Source organism: Crocuta crocuta, unplaced genomic scaffold (genome assembly GCF_008692635.1).
Source record: "Crocuta crocuta isolate KB4526 unplaced genomic scaffold, BGI_CrCroc_1.0 scaffold143, whole genome shotgun sequence".
NCBI lineage: Eukaryota > Metazoa > Chordata > Mammalia > Carnivora > Hyaenidae > Crocuta > Crocuta crocuta.
The window spans coordinates 7634733-7645481 of record NW_027529175.1 but is presented as its reverse complement, the minus strand read 5'-3'; positions in this window follow the sequence as shown (position 1 = coordinate 7645481).

The window sequence follows — 10749 nt, the reverse complement described above, 5'->3', positions numbered from 1 at the left end:
AGGACAGGCGGCCCCGCCCTCCGCCGCCACCGCCCTCCGCCACACGCACCCACTCCACAGAGGGGAGCGCACGTGTCCCTCCTGCACCTGGACCAGCAGGTGCCCACCCCCCCCCTCCGCCCCGGGCAGGCTCCTCGGGGAACGGGCAGGTCGGAGAATCTGTCTTCTGAGCTGGAAGACACATGGGCCCATGCGGAGCCACACCCAGCTTCTGAGGGGGGAAGACCCAGCAGACTGAAAGGCCACCTCCATGGGGCTACTGGTCACAGGACTGCTGACCACGGGGCTGCCGGCTGTGGTTTTCGCAGCAGTAGGATCAAGGTGACGGTCCCGTGAGGCCCTGGGATGGGCCTCACGGGGAGGAACGCGCTGAGGAAGGGCGCTGCCGCAGGGCTGCAGGGTGGGGAGGGCAGAGCACAAGGGGTGGGGGACGGTCCAGGAGCCTGAATTCGCCCGGGGAACCGGCCTCAATTCGACTGCTGGACCGCCTCCTTGGAAGGGCCTGCTCCCAGCGCCAGGAGAGGAGGCCTGAGCCCACGGCCACGGCCCGGGGCCACTCGGTGGGGGGCAGTCTGGAGCCTCCCGCCAGGCCTCCCCTCCTCTCTGTGATCACACAAAAGATCCCATCAATCAGTGTCTCCTGCACACAGGGCTGCCCTGGGCCGTGCTGGGAAGCCACACACTGACCCCTCGGTCCCCACGGATGGACAGTGGCCCTGGCCAGCCAGGGACTGCGTGTCTCCAGGTCTCTGCCGTTCAGGAATGGCGTACAGACGGGGACCCTAGAATGACAGGCCGCTGCCTCGATGCCCCCGGAGCTGGTGGCCACACATCAGAAGCCCCCAGGTGCCCTCAGAGCCTCAGGCAGGTGGCAGGTAATGAGCTTGGCTTGACGAGTGTGGGGACAGGGTGGCCCACTCCTGGGTGGAACACAGAGGAACAAGGGCACGGAAGGGCACGAGCGGCTGCCACGGGGAAGGCTCACCCTGGCCGCCCTGATGGTTTCGGCTGACAGCCGCCCTCGGCCGGTGCCCCCCCCCCCAGCCCCCGCTGCTCCCCGCCAAGCCCACGCTGCCACTAAGGGCGAACTGCCTACTTCCACCAACAGGTGGCCGGTGCTCACATGTGCCCCTGAGGGGCCTGCAGGGAATGGGCTCCACCCCAGGCCGGCGGGCAGGCAGGGAGGAGGGGTGGCGAGTTTTCCTCTGGCCCAGCTCCCGAGGGGTGCGCCCTGCACCTTCCTGAGAAGACCCGGACCCCAGCTGGGCTTTCCGGATCCTTCCCCAAGGACCCCACACCTCCCCGACTCAACATTCCTGGGGCCCTGGGGCAGGAATCGCGGCCGGATCACAAACCACCTCAGTCCTCAGTTTCCAGGTGGAGCTCACGAGGGAGGGGGCCGGGGAGAGGACGGGCCGCGGGCAGCAGGGGCCACTGCCTTGCAGGCCCCGACCCGGAGCCGCGGGGCCCGAACCGGCAGACACAGGTGGACACTGAGGAACTTACCTTTGGAAAAGGGACCCCAGGGAGGGTCCCAGGACCCCTTTCCCGCCCCTCCGGCCCTCCCCTCCCCCCTCCCTGGAACAGCAGTCACAGGGACAGGGCTGGCCCCGGCGCCTGGAAAGGAAGGTCTGCAGTGTGCCCTCTCAGTGGAGCGGGGAGGGACTGGGGAGGGACGGGGGCGCCCTCGGGGGTTTTCAGGGTCTCTGTGGAGTGGCCACCGTGCGGTGCCCCAGGCAGGAGCAGACCTTGAGGGCCATCACCCGTCCCCAGTCGATCCCTCTGCGGAGCCCTGACCTGTCCTCTGGGAGTTCCAAGCATGCTCGTGCCCCAGAATTGAGAGGTCATCACTAACCACCGCTTGTGTGTGGGCCCTGAGCTACCTTCTGGGTGGTTCTGTCCAGGTCCCGGGCCCCTACACTGTCCGTGACAGCCTGAGGGGGCAGGGACAGCCCAGGGACGGACTGACGGGAGCCCAGAGAACGAGGCGGGTGCGGAGGGTAGGCGGTGAGGCTGGGGCCTCTCCAGGCCAGGAAGCCGCTGTCCCCGTCATCACTGGCGTGGGGCCCGCCTCCCCGCGAGGACCCAGTGCCCGAGCCCCCCACCCACCCACCGTGTCCCAGAGCGCGGGCCGCGTACGCACCGTGGTGGTCTTTATCCGCCCCCCGGGCTGCGTGCACGTCCAGCCTGACCGGTTGATCAGCAGGTCACAGCCTTCGCCCTCCAGACACGGGAGCATGTCACACCACTGCTTCGTCCTGATGATCCGAGCTGCGGGAGACAAGAGGGCGGTCAGCAGGGCCCACCCGGGGCAGCGCCGGCGGCCTGACCCCGCCCCCGGGCACCGTGCATGGGGCGGGAAGGCCTGGTGGGCGGAGCCTGGGCCGCTGCTCCCCCCGGGCCCCCCCATTTAGTGCTGTTCCCCGGGCCCGGCTCCGCCGCCAGCCCCAGGAAGCAGTAACGGGGTGCTGAGGACAGTTGCAAGGAGCAGCCACGGGCTTCTCCTGGGGTGACTAGGCCGTTCCCTCCTTCAAAGCCGGCACAGCACACGCCTCCAGTGCGGCACACCTGGCCCAGGTGAAGGATGGGGACGTGGGGGGGGCTCAGGAGGTGGGTGGCCAATGCTGACATCAGACCCATTCACTGGCAGGTCTCTCAGTGACCACAGCCCCTCCGTGGTCCCCCGAAAATGCGGGGCTGCCCTGAGCCCCTGTCATCAGGTCAGGGTGCAGGTAAGTGACGGGGCCGGGTAGACCTCCGGTGGCCACTGAGCCCGGACCAACCTCTTCCAGGCAGAGAGGGCCGCATCTCTCCCCGGCGGGAGGTACCCACCATTCTGAGCCTGTGGGCCTGGGGGCCCCTCTGATGGGAAGCCCTAGAAGCAGGGGCTGCCCACCAAGTGACGACTGTATTCACGTGACCCTCACCCAAGGACCTGAGCAGAACTGGCTATGTTCTCACCCAGGACAAAGTCCTTCCAGATGCACGCACGGCTGACTGGCCGCACTTTTACAGAAACGGGATCTGCACAAAGCAGAGTGGCCTCCAGCTGCACAGGCTGGGCGTTCAGACCAGATGCCATCGCGGGCCAGACGCTACCTCGGCTCACGCGCACACTTCCAGCCGCAGCCTGCGCCCCAGCTCTGGCCCCGCTGCCAGAGAGCCCACGGCCTGGGATCGCCCAGGAAACAGGAGTTCGAGCTGGGTCCAGGCCGAGCGAGCACAGGTGTGTGCGTGTGTCTGCCCTGCGCTCCCCACGCTGCCCTGTCCCTGCAGGGGCGGCGGTAAAATGCCAGGGAGACAGCTTGCCCGGCCAGGGGGCGGGGCCTGGGGCCGTTCCAGGGGTGCAGCTGGCAGTCACCCTGAGACCCACTCCTTCCCAGGCCACACCCTGGACCAGACTGCGCTCCCCCATCACAGGGGAAGCCCTAACCCTCTAACCCCCCACGCGGGGGCCCTCAGAGACCGCACTCTTATGGAAGTAATCCAGGTTACGTGCGGTCACGAGGGTGGGGTCCTGGTCCCATAGGACTGGTGCCCGAGTGAAGCAGACACCGAGCCCGCTCGCGCCGTGCCCACGAGGACCGTGACCACAAGGACCGTGCCCACGAGGATTGTGCCCACGAGGACTGTGCCCACGAGGATTGTGCCCACGAGGACCATGCCCATGGGGACTGTGCCTACGAGGACCGTACCCACAGGGACCGTGCCCACAAGGACACAGAGAGGAGCCGGAGGGGCCTTCTCCCAGAACCTGACCACTGGCGCCTTCATCTCAAACCCCAGCCCCCAGACGTCTGCTGCTGCAGCTGCCCTGTGGGTGGCATTTTGTCACCGCAGCCTGTGACGTGAGGAACACCCACCCCTCGGACACACTTCTCACCCAGCTGGAAAGTCAGCGTGGAAAACACGGAGCTGAGGCAGCGCGGCTCCCGGGGCAGGCTGGGGACACCCTGGACTCCGCTCACCACGTCCCCAGCACCGTCTCCGGGATGAGCAGCTGCCATTGCCGCACAGGCCGCCGTTCCGGGCCGGCCCCCCAGGGGAGAAGCTGCGTGCCAGGCCCGGGCACGCGGGAGCTTGGCGCCTCGCCCAGCACACCCTCCGCGCCGCCCTCCTCCTCAGCCCGCGCTGCATCGCCGTCCCGCGTGCACCGTTTTGTGACGGTAGAAGATGGCCCCAGAGCCTGGCCGGACGCAGGAAAGGACGCCGTAAGCCCGCGGAGCGGCTACGGGATTGAGGCGCGCACACGGCCTGATCCCCGGAAATCCTGCGCGCAGCACCCGAGCCAGGATCCTGACAAGTGGCGGGGGAGCTTCTCTGGGATCAGCCGCGAGGACGGGGAGGAAGGGGCTTAGCGTGGATCAGAGGGGATCCGCATCCGTGCCCCGTCTGCCTCCCAGAGCCGCACCCCAGGGACGCTGTCATCACGGCCCCCCCGCTGCGCAGGCCTGGGGAGGCCACCCCAGCGCTTGCCCGAGGGTCAGACCCTGAGGGTCTGATGGTGCGAACGAGCGTCTCAGGGATGACGTCCCTTCGGCGGCAAGAGGAGGAGGAGGCCGGAGGCACGGAGGCCGCGCGCAGGGCCCGCGTCGCCCGGAACGGGGATGAGGCCGGAGGCACGGAGGCTGCGCGCAGGGCCCGCGTCGCCCGGAACGGGGATGAGGCCGGAGGGGCTGCACAGACAGTGCTGAGGGCCTCCCGGCCGGTGCTGTGGGGGCCGCGGCCACACACCCGGGCGGCAGGGCTGCCAGAAGGGCCTGGCTCTGCCTGCTCCGCCCTGCGCCTCAGCCTCCCTCTCCCGCGCCAGGCCCTCGGCTGACGCCACCTCGCCGCGGTGCCCCCCAGCCCCACCTGGCCCCGTTCACCTTTCGTGAAGCCGCGCGAGGCCACCGGCCCCTCTCTTCCACTCCTCCCTGTCACACGCAGCTCTGCAGGAGGGACCACGCAGCCCCCGCCACGGGGAAGCCCACGGCATGACCACGCGCGAGGTGGTGCCACCGTTGGGAAGGCGGAGGGAGGGGGCAGGACGGGGAGCCAGGTGCCCACGGCCGAGCACACACGCACACGCCTGCTCACCTGACACACGTGCTCATGTTCACACCCATGGGAGCACAGCAGTCACACAAATGCACACACACACACACAGGCACAGACACACTCGCCTGTGCATTCAGAAGTGCGTGCGTGCGTGCACACACACACGCGCGCGCGCGCGCGCACTGACACACCGAGCCTCTGACGGCCACCCCAGCCCACGCAGCGTGGCGGCCTGGGCGTGCCGGGAACCAGCCCCGCCTAGGGCGCTGAGGGGAGGCTGCTGAGCACACATGCCCCTCGTCTGCCGCAGCGCCGACCCACCAGCTCGAGCCCACTTCCTGCTGGAGACAGAGGGCAGCACAGCCCTGGCCACCACGTCCCGGGGACAAAGGGACCTTTCATGCCACACGTCACGGTGCCAGTGACGTGGAGGCAGCTCTAGCACAGGGAGGGCACCCTCCAGGGGCTGACAGCCGCAGGAAGCTCCCCGCCCACAGCCCATCAGGTGTCATCAGTGCGTCCCTGGGCCTGTCCCTCACCTGGGGAGAGCAGGCTTGTCCAGACTGGGCTGGGGGTCAAAATGGAGCCTCTGATGGGCGTCTGCTCGGCCTTGGGTGGCATCACTTGGTCCACTCAGCCTGTCCCCACCTCGCATGGGTCCTCGGAGATGCCCCCGGGCACCCAGCACTCAGACCTCTACCCCTCAGCCGGTCTTCCCCACGAACGCGCTTACACGTGCCCACATGCACCCCCAGGGCACCGCGTGGCACTTGGCGGGTGGGGCACAGCACCCGGGACCACACCACGCACACGTGCGCGCTTGCTTCCCGCCCGAATGCCCCTCTAGGAGCAGTTCACGAGGAGACAGCGTGGCCGGACACGTGCAGTGCTCTGTCCCCTGTCCCCGTCATGCCTGGGTCACCCCCATTTAAGGCAGTGCTGGACAGACACAGCCTGGCAGAGGTGCCGGGAGCCCCTCCCACGAGTGGCCTGGGCAGCTGTGGGTGAAACGCGGGGTCTGCAGGCCTTCACACAACCTGCCCCGACGTGTGAGCAGCGTCCCCAACCTCACGGCCTCAGAGCAGAAGCAGAAGAATGAACGTGGATCGAGCTGGCGGGTGTGCCTCGGCGGCAAGCCCACCTCTGGGGGACCCTCCCCAAATATCTGCCCTGGAAAGATGCCGCAGATTGATGTTTTATGGTTTTTGCCGTCTTGTTTGTGTTCAATTGTAAGTGGTTTCAGATTTTTCTCTGGTTTATAGTCCGGTGAGGATGCCCACCTTGGTGTTGTTCGCATCCCCGCAACATTATAATAAAAACGGTTTAGGTCAATCGTGAGGGGCCCAGGGAAGTAGCTTTTCCGTCAAAGGCGTCTTCAAGTGATTTAAGTGTGGGGAACCCTGGCGAGCTGGTTGGAGAAGGAGTGATCGGAGCTGGTGTGAGAGACGGACTGCCCCAGGCAAGTCCTGGCCTCGCCCAGGGCCTCTGGGCCCAGAGGGGACCAGCCAGGGGCTGCAGAAGGGACCCCAGAAGGTTCCTGTCCCATAGCCCACACCACCCTCGCCCCAGGGCCTGGCTCTCCTGCGGCAGCCCCCTCCGGGGTCTCCCTGCTGAGGGAGGGACATATAGGGATCTGGACACAGGTGTGTGCTCCGAGCATGGATGGGGGGTAGCCTTTCCTTCCCCCCATCCCTCAGGCTCCTCCCCGGGGGAAGCGTCCCCCCTGAGATTCTAATAGATTTCACGTTCGTTGTAGTCACTCGGGAACAGAGCATCTTAGTCGCTGGCAGTGTCATGCAGAAATCAGAGCCAGCCCCAAACTCGATTACGCACTGATCGGTCCCTCACGCCGCTGGGCCCACCCCTCCGCAGGGCCTCGTCAGCGGCTTCTGTCTCCTTCATCCCAAATGACCTGTGAACGGCAGGGTGGGGACTGGCACGGGCGGACGCTGGCTCGTGGTGGTGTCTGCTGTGCCTGGAGGAGGCTCAGTGCGATTCTCCTTTTCGGGAGCACATTCCAGAAGCCTCAAAGACCCAGGAGTCTGGCTGAAAAGTTTTCTCTGCTACTCTACCCCGACTCTTAGCAGATCTAGCTTCCTCAGGCTCAGTAGACCTCCTCAGCACCACCAGCACCAGCACACAACTACCACCATCACCACCGTCACCACCATAGTCATCATCACCACTGTCACCATCACCACCACCACCATCATCATCACCNCACCACCACCATCACCACCATCATCACCACCATCACCATCATCACCACCATCACCGTCACCATCACCACCATCACCACCACCACCGTCACCACCATCATCATCACCATCACCACCATCACCGTCACCACCACCACCACCATCACCACCACCATCACCACCACCACCACCGTCACCACCACCATCACCACCACCACCACCGTCACCACCACCATCACCACCACCACCACCGTCACCACCACCATCACCACCACCACCACCGTCACCACCACCATCACCACCACCACCACCGTCACCACCACCATCACCACCACCACCACCGTCACCACCACCATCACCACCACCACCACCGTCACCACCACCATCACCACCACCACCACCGTCACCACCACCATCACCACCACCACCACCGTCACCACCACCATCACCACCACCACCACCGTCACCACCACCATCACCACCACCACCACCGTCACCACCACCATCACCACCACCACCACCGTCACCACCACCATCACCACCACCACCACCGTCACCACCACCATCACCACCACCACCACCGTCACCACCACCATCACCACCACCACCACCGTCACCACCACCATCACCACCACCACCACCGTCACCACCACCATCACCACCACCACCACCGTCACCACCACCATCACCACCACCACCACCGTCACCACCACCATCACCACCACCACCACCACCACCACCACCATCACCATCATCACCACCACCATCACCATCACCACCACCATCACCACCACCACCAACACCACCACCATCACCACCACCACCACCATCACCACCACCACCGTCACCATCACCACCACCACCATCCTCAACGACCGGCAGCTCCTGGTCTGAGCTCGTGTTGTACTGGGCACACCGGCCCCTTCCTTCCAGCCATGCTTCTTGGTGGAGGCACTCAGGAACTTCTTCCAGAAGGTGCGGGTCCTGAGAACCCCCGGAACATGATTGTGAGAAGCTGGGGTTCGTGCCACGCGGTCAACCTGGAGGTGCCTTTCCGTGGCTCCTGTCATTCCAGCACAGACCTCCCTCTTTTTGGATCCGCCCACGTGTCCCCGCCCCATACCCCTCACCCCTGCCTGTGCCCGCAGAGCAGCCTGAGCCGAGACTGACGAGGGCACAGACGCAGGCGCCCTGCATTTCATCCCCAACAGCCTCCCTGGAGGGCAGCTCATCGGGGAAGGCTGCCGGGCTGCGTCCGCACAGACCTCGCACCTGGTTCCTCCTGTCGGCAGAAAACCCTGCAGGGATGCCTATGCAGCTGTGGGAGCGGGGGCCCGGCTTGGTGCTCCCGGGCTCAGCGGGGCCCGCTCTGCACCCCCACACCCAGCAGGGGCCCAGCTCAGCACCCCCATGCCTGGCTCAGTGCTCCCGGGCTCGGCGAGGCCCAGCTCTGCACCCCCAGGCCCGGCTTGGTGCTCCTGAGCTCGGCGGGGCCCGCTCTGCACCCCCACACCCAGCAGGGGCCCAGCTCAGCACCCCCAGGCCCAGCTCAGTCCAGCTTGGCACCCCCATACCCCAGCTCGGCGCCCCGAGGCCCAGCGGCAAAGGCCTGCGGGCCCGGGTGAGCATGCAGCCAGGACCTCCTGCGCGCCCTGACTCAGCCTGGGGAGCCTCAGGGCTCGTGGAGGATGGTGAGCAGGCCTGGGAGGTGGGAGGCCCGGGTTCAAGTCTCCACCCTGCTGCCACCCGGACTCCTTGAGCCCTTTGATTCAGCTCCCAGTCAGTCTCCCCAACTCCATCAACAGAGACCACGCTGTGCCCGATGCTCTGGGGGGGCCTGGGGTTCCGTTCAGGGCCTGGCGCTCCCGGCTGGTGAGTCCCAATGGCAAGAGAAGGTAAGCCTGCGTCCTCGCCGTCCAGACCGCATCCCCGGGGCCTGACCCTGGAGCCGCTGTGAGGCAGTGATGTCCCAGGTCACCCGGACGCCTTGCAGATGCTATGCCACAGCCGTGGCCCCCGGCGTGCCAGCGCGCAGGAAACGTGTCCTGTGCCGGCACGGGCCCCGCCGTGTCGGGCGTGTGGTCCCGCAGAGAGGCAGGTGGGCACGGGGGTGGGTGTGCACCAGCACCTGCTCGTGCCCATGGGAGCGGGCGCATGGCAGACACTGAGGAAGTGTCCAGGCACACAGAGGGGTGAGCCGCAGTCCCCACAGCCCACTTCCCCCGTGGCGGCTGCTTGTCCAAGCAACTTCTGTAACCCCACGTGACCCCAAGACTGACGCTCGGACTTGGCTACTTGGCCCGGACAGCCTGAGAAAGTCCAGCGTCTGGGGCGCGAGTCCTGGCCTCCTTACCTCCGTCCTGCCTCCAGAACCTTCTCCCCTGGGCCTCATCACACGTTCCCTTCACCCAGCCTCCCAGGTCACCCTCTTTCCTGCCCCCCCGCCCCGAGTCCAGGCCAGGACATGGTCTGCCAGGCCGTCCTTGGAGAGGCAGCCCCTTGATGTCCTCACCCCCACGAGCAGCCAGCACTGGGACCCACTCCTCTGGGGGTCCCCGTGCACCCCCTCACGTCTGCCGCTCTGCGGGGCCCTCAGGCACAACGCTGCGTTACTGGCAGGAATGAGCACGGGTGGGGGCTCAGTGGGGCGCGCTCGCCACAGGAAGACAAGTGAGCACAGCCCCCCAGCAGCGGTCCCGCTGCCCCCACCTGGGGACCCCCCCAGTGAAGATCTGCCGCAGGGGCGGGGCGGGGAGCTGGGATTCCGGGCGACCAGGCTCGAAGCTCCCTCGGACCTAGTAAGGAGCGGGAGGCCGGGTCATTTGCTGAGGTCGTTTACCACCCGGGAGCGTGATGGCACCTCACGCGGCGATCTCTCACGGATCCTCAGAACAGCCTCAGACACCGTCTCCCGGAGCCTGTGTTTCTCTGGAAGGCCCGGGAAATGTTTGTAAATCAGCGCAGACCCCCGAGCACTTGCTCCTGCGAGTGTGGCACCGGCGCCAGCTCCCGGCCACAGCCCCACCCAGGCCAGGAGCACCCACCCTCCGGGCCGCGGCCCTGAAATCCCCCCTGGGAAGACGACCCCCCAGACGCAGGGGAAGTGCCACGGCGCTGGGGTGAGCCATACCTGCTGCAGGCCACGGGGAACCCGAGCCCCCGGTAAAGGCCACCACCTGGCTCTCAGGCCAAGGACACTGTCTGGACAAGCACAGAAGGTGAGGCCCCGTGAGGAGCAGAAAGACGAGGAAATGCCATTATGGACCCCTTGCTAATTACAGGGAACTTGGGTTTGTGACCTCATTAAGCCTCGGAGCCCTCCTTCAGGAGGGAGCACGGGCCCCTTTCACAGACAGGAATACCGAGCCCTGGAGTTTCCCTCTCCTGCTCCTCTCTCTGCGACCAGGTGAGCGCTGCCCTCCAAAGGGGCCCCCAGCTCACTGTCACCACTCCTGAAGCCCCCAGGAGGCCAGGGTGAGGGGCACTGCTGGTACCCAGGCCCTGCCTCTCC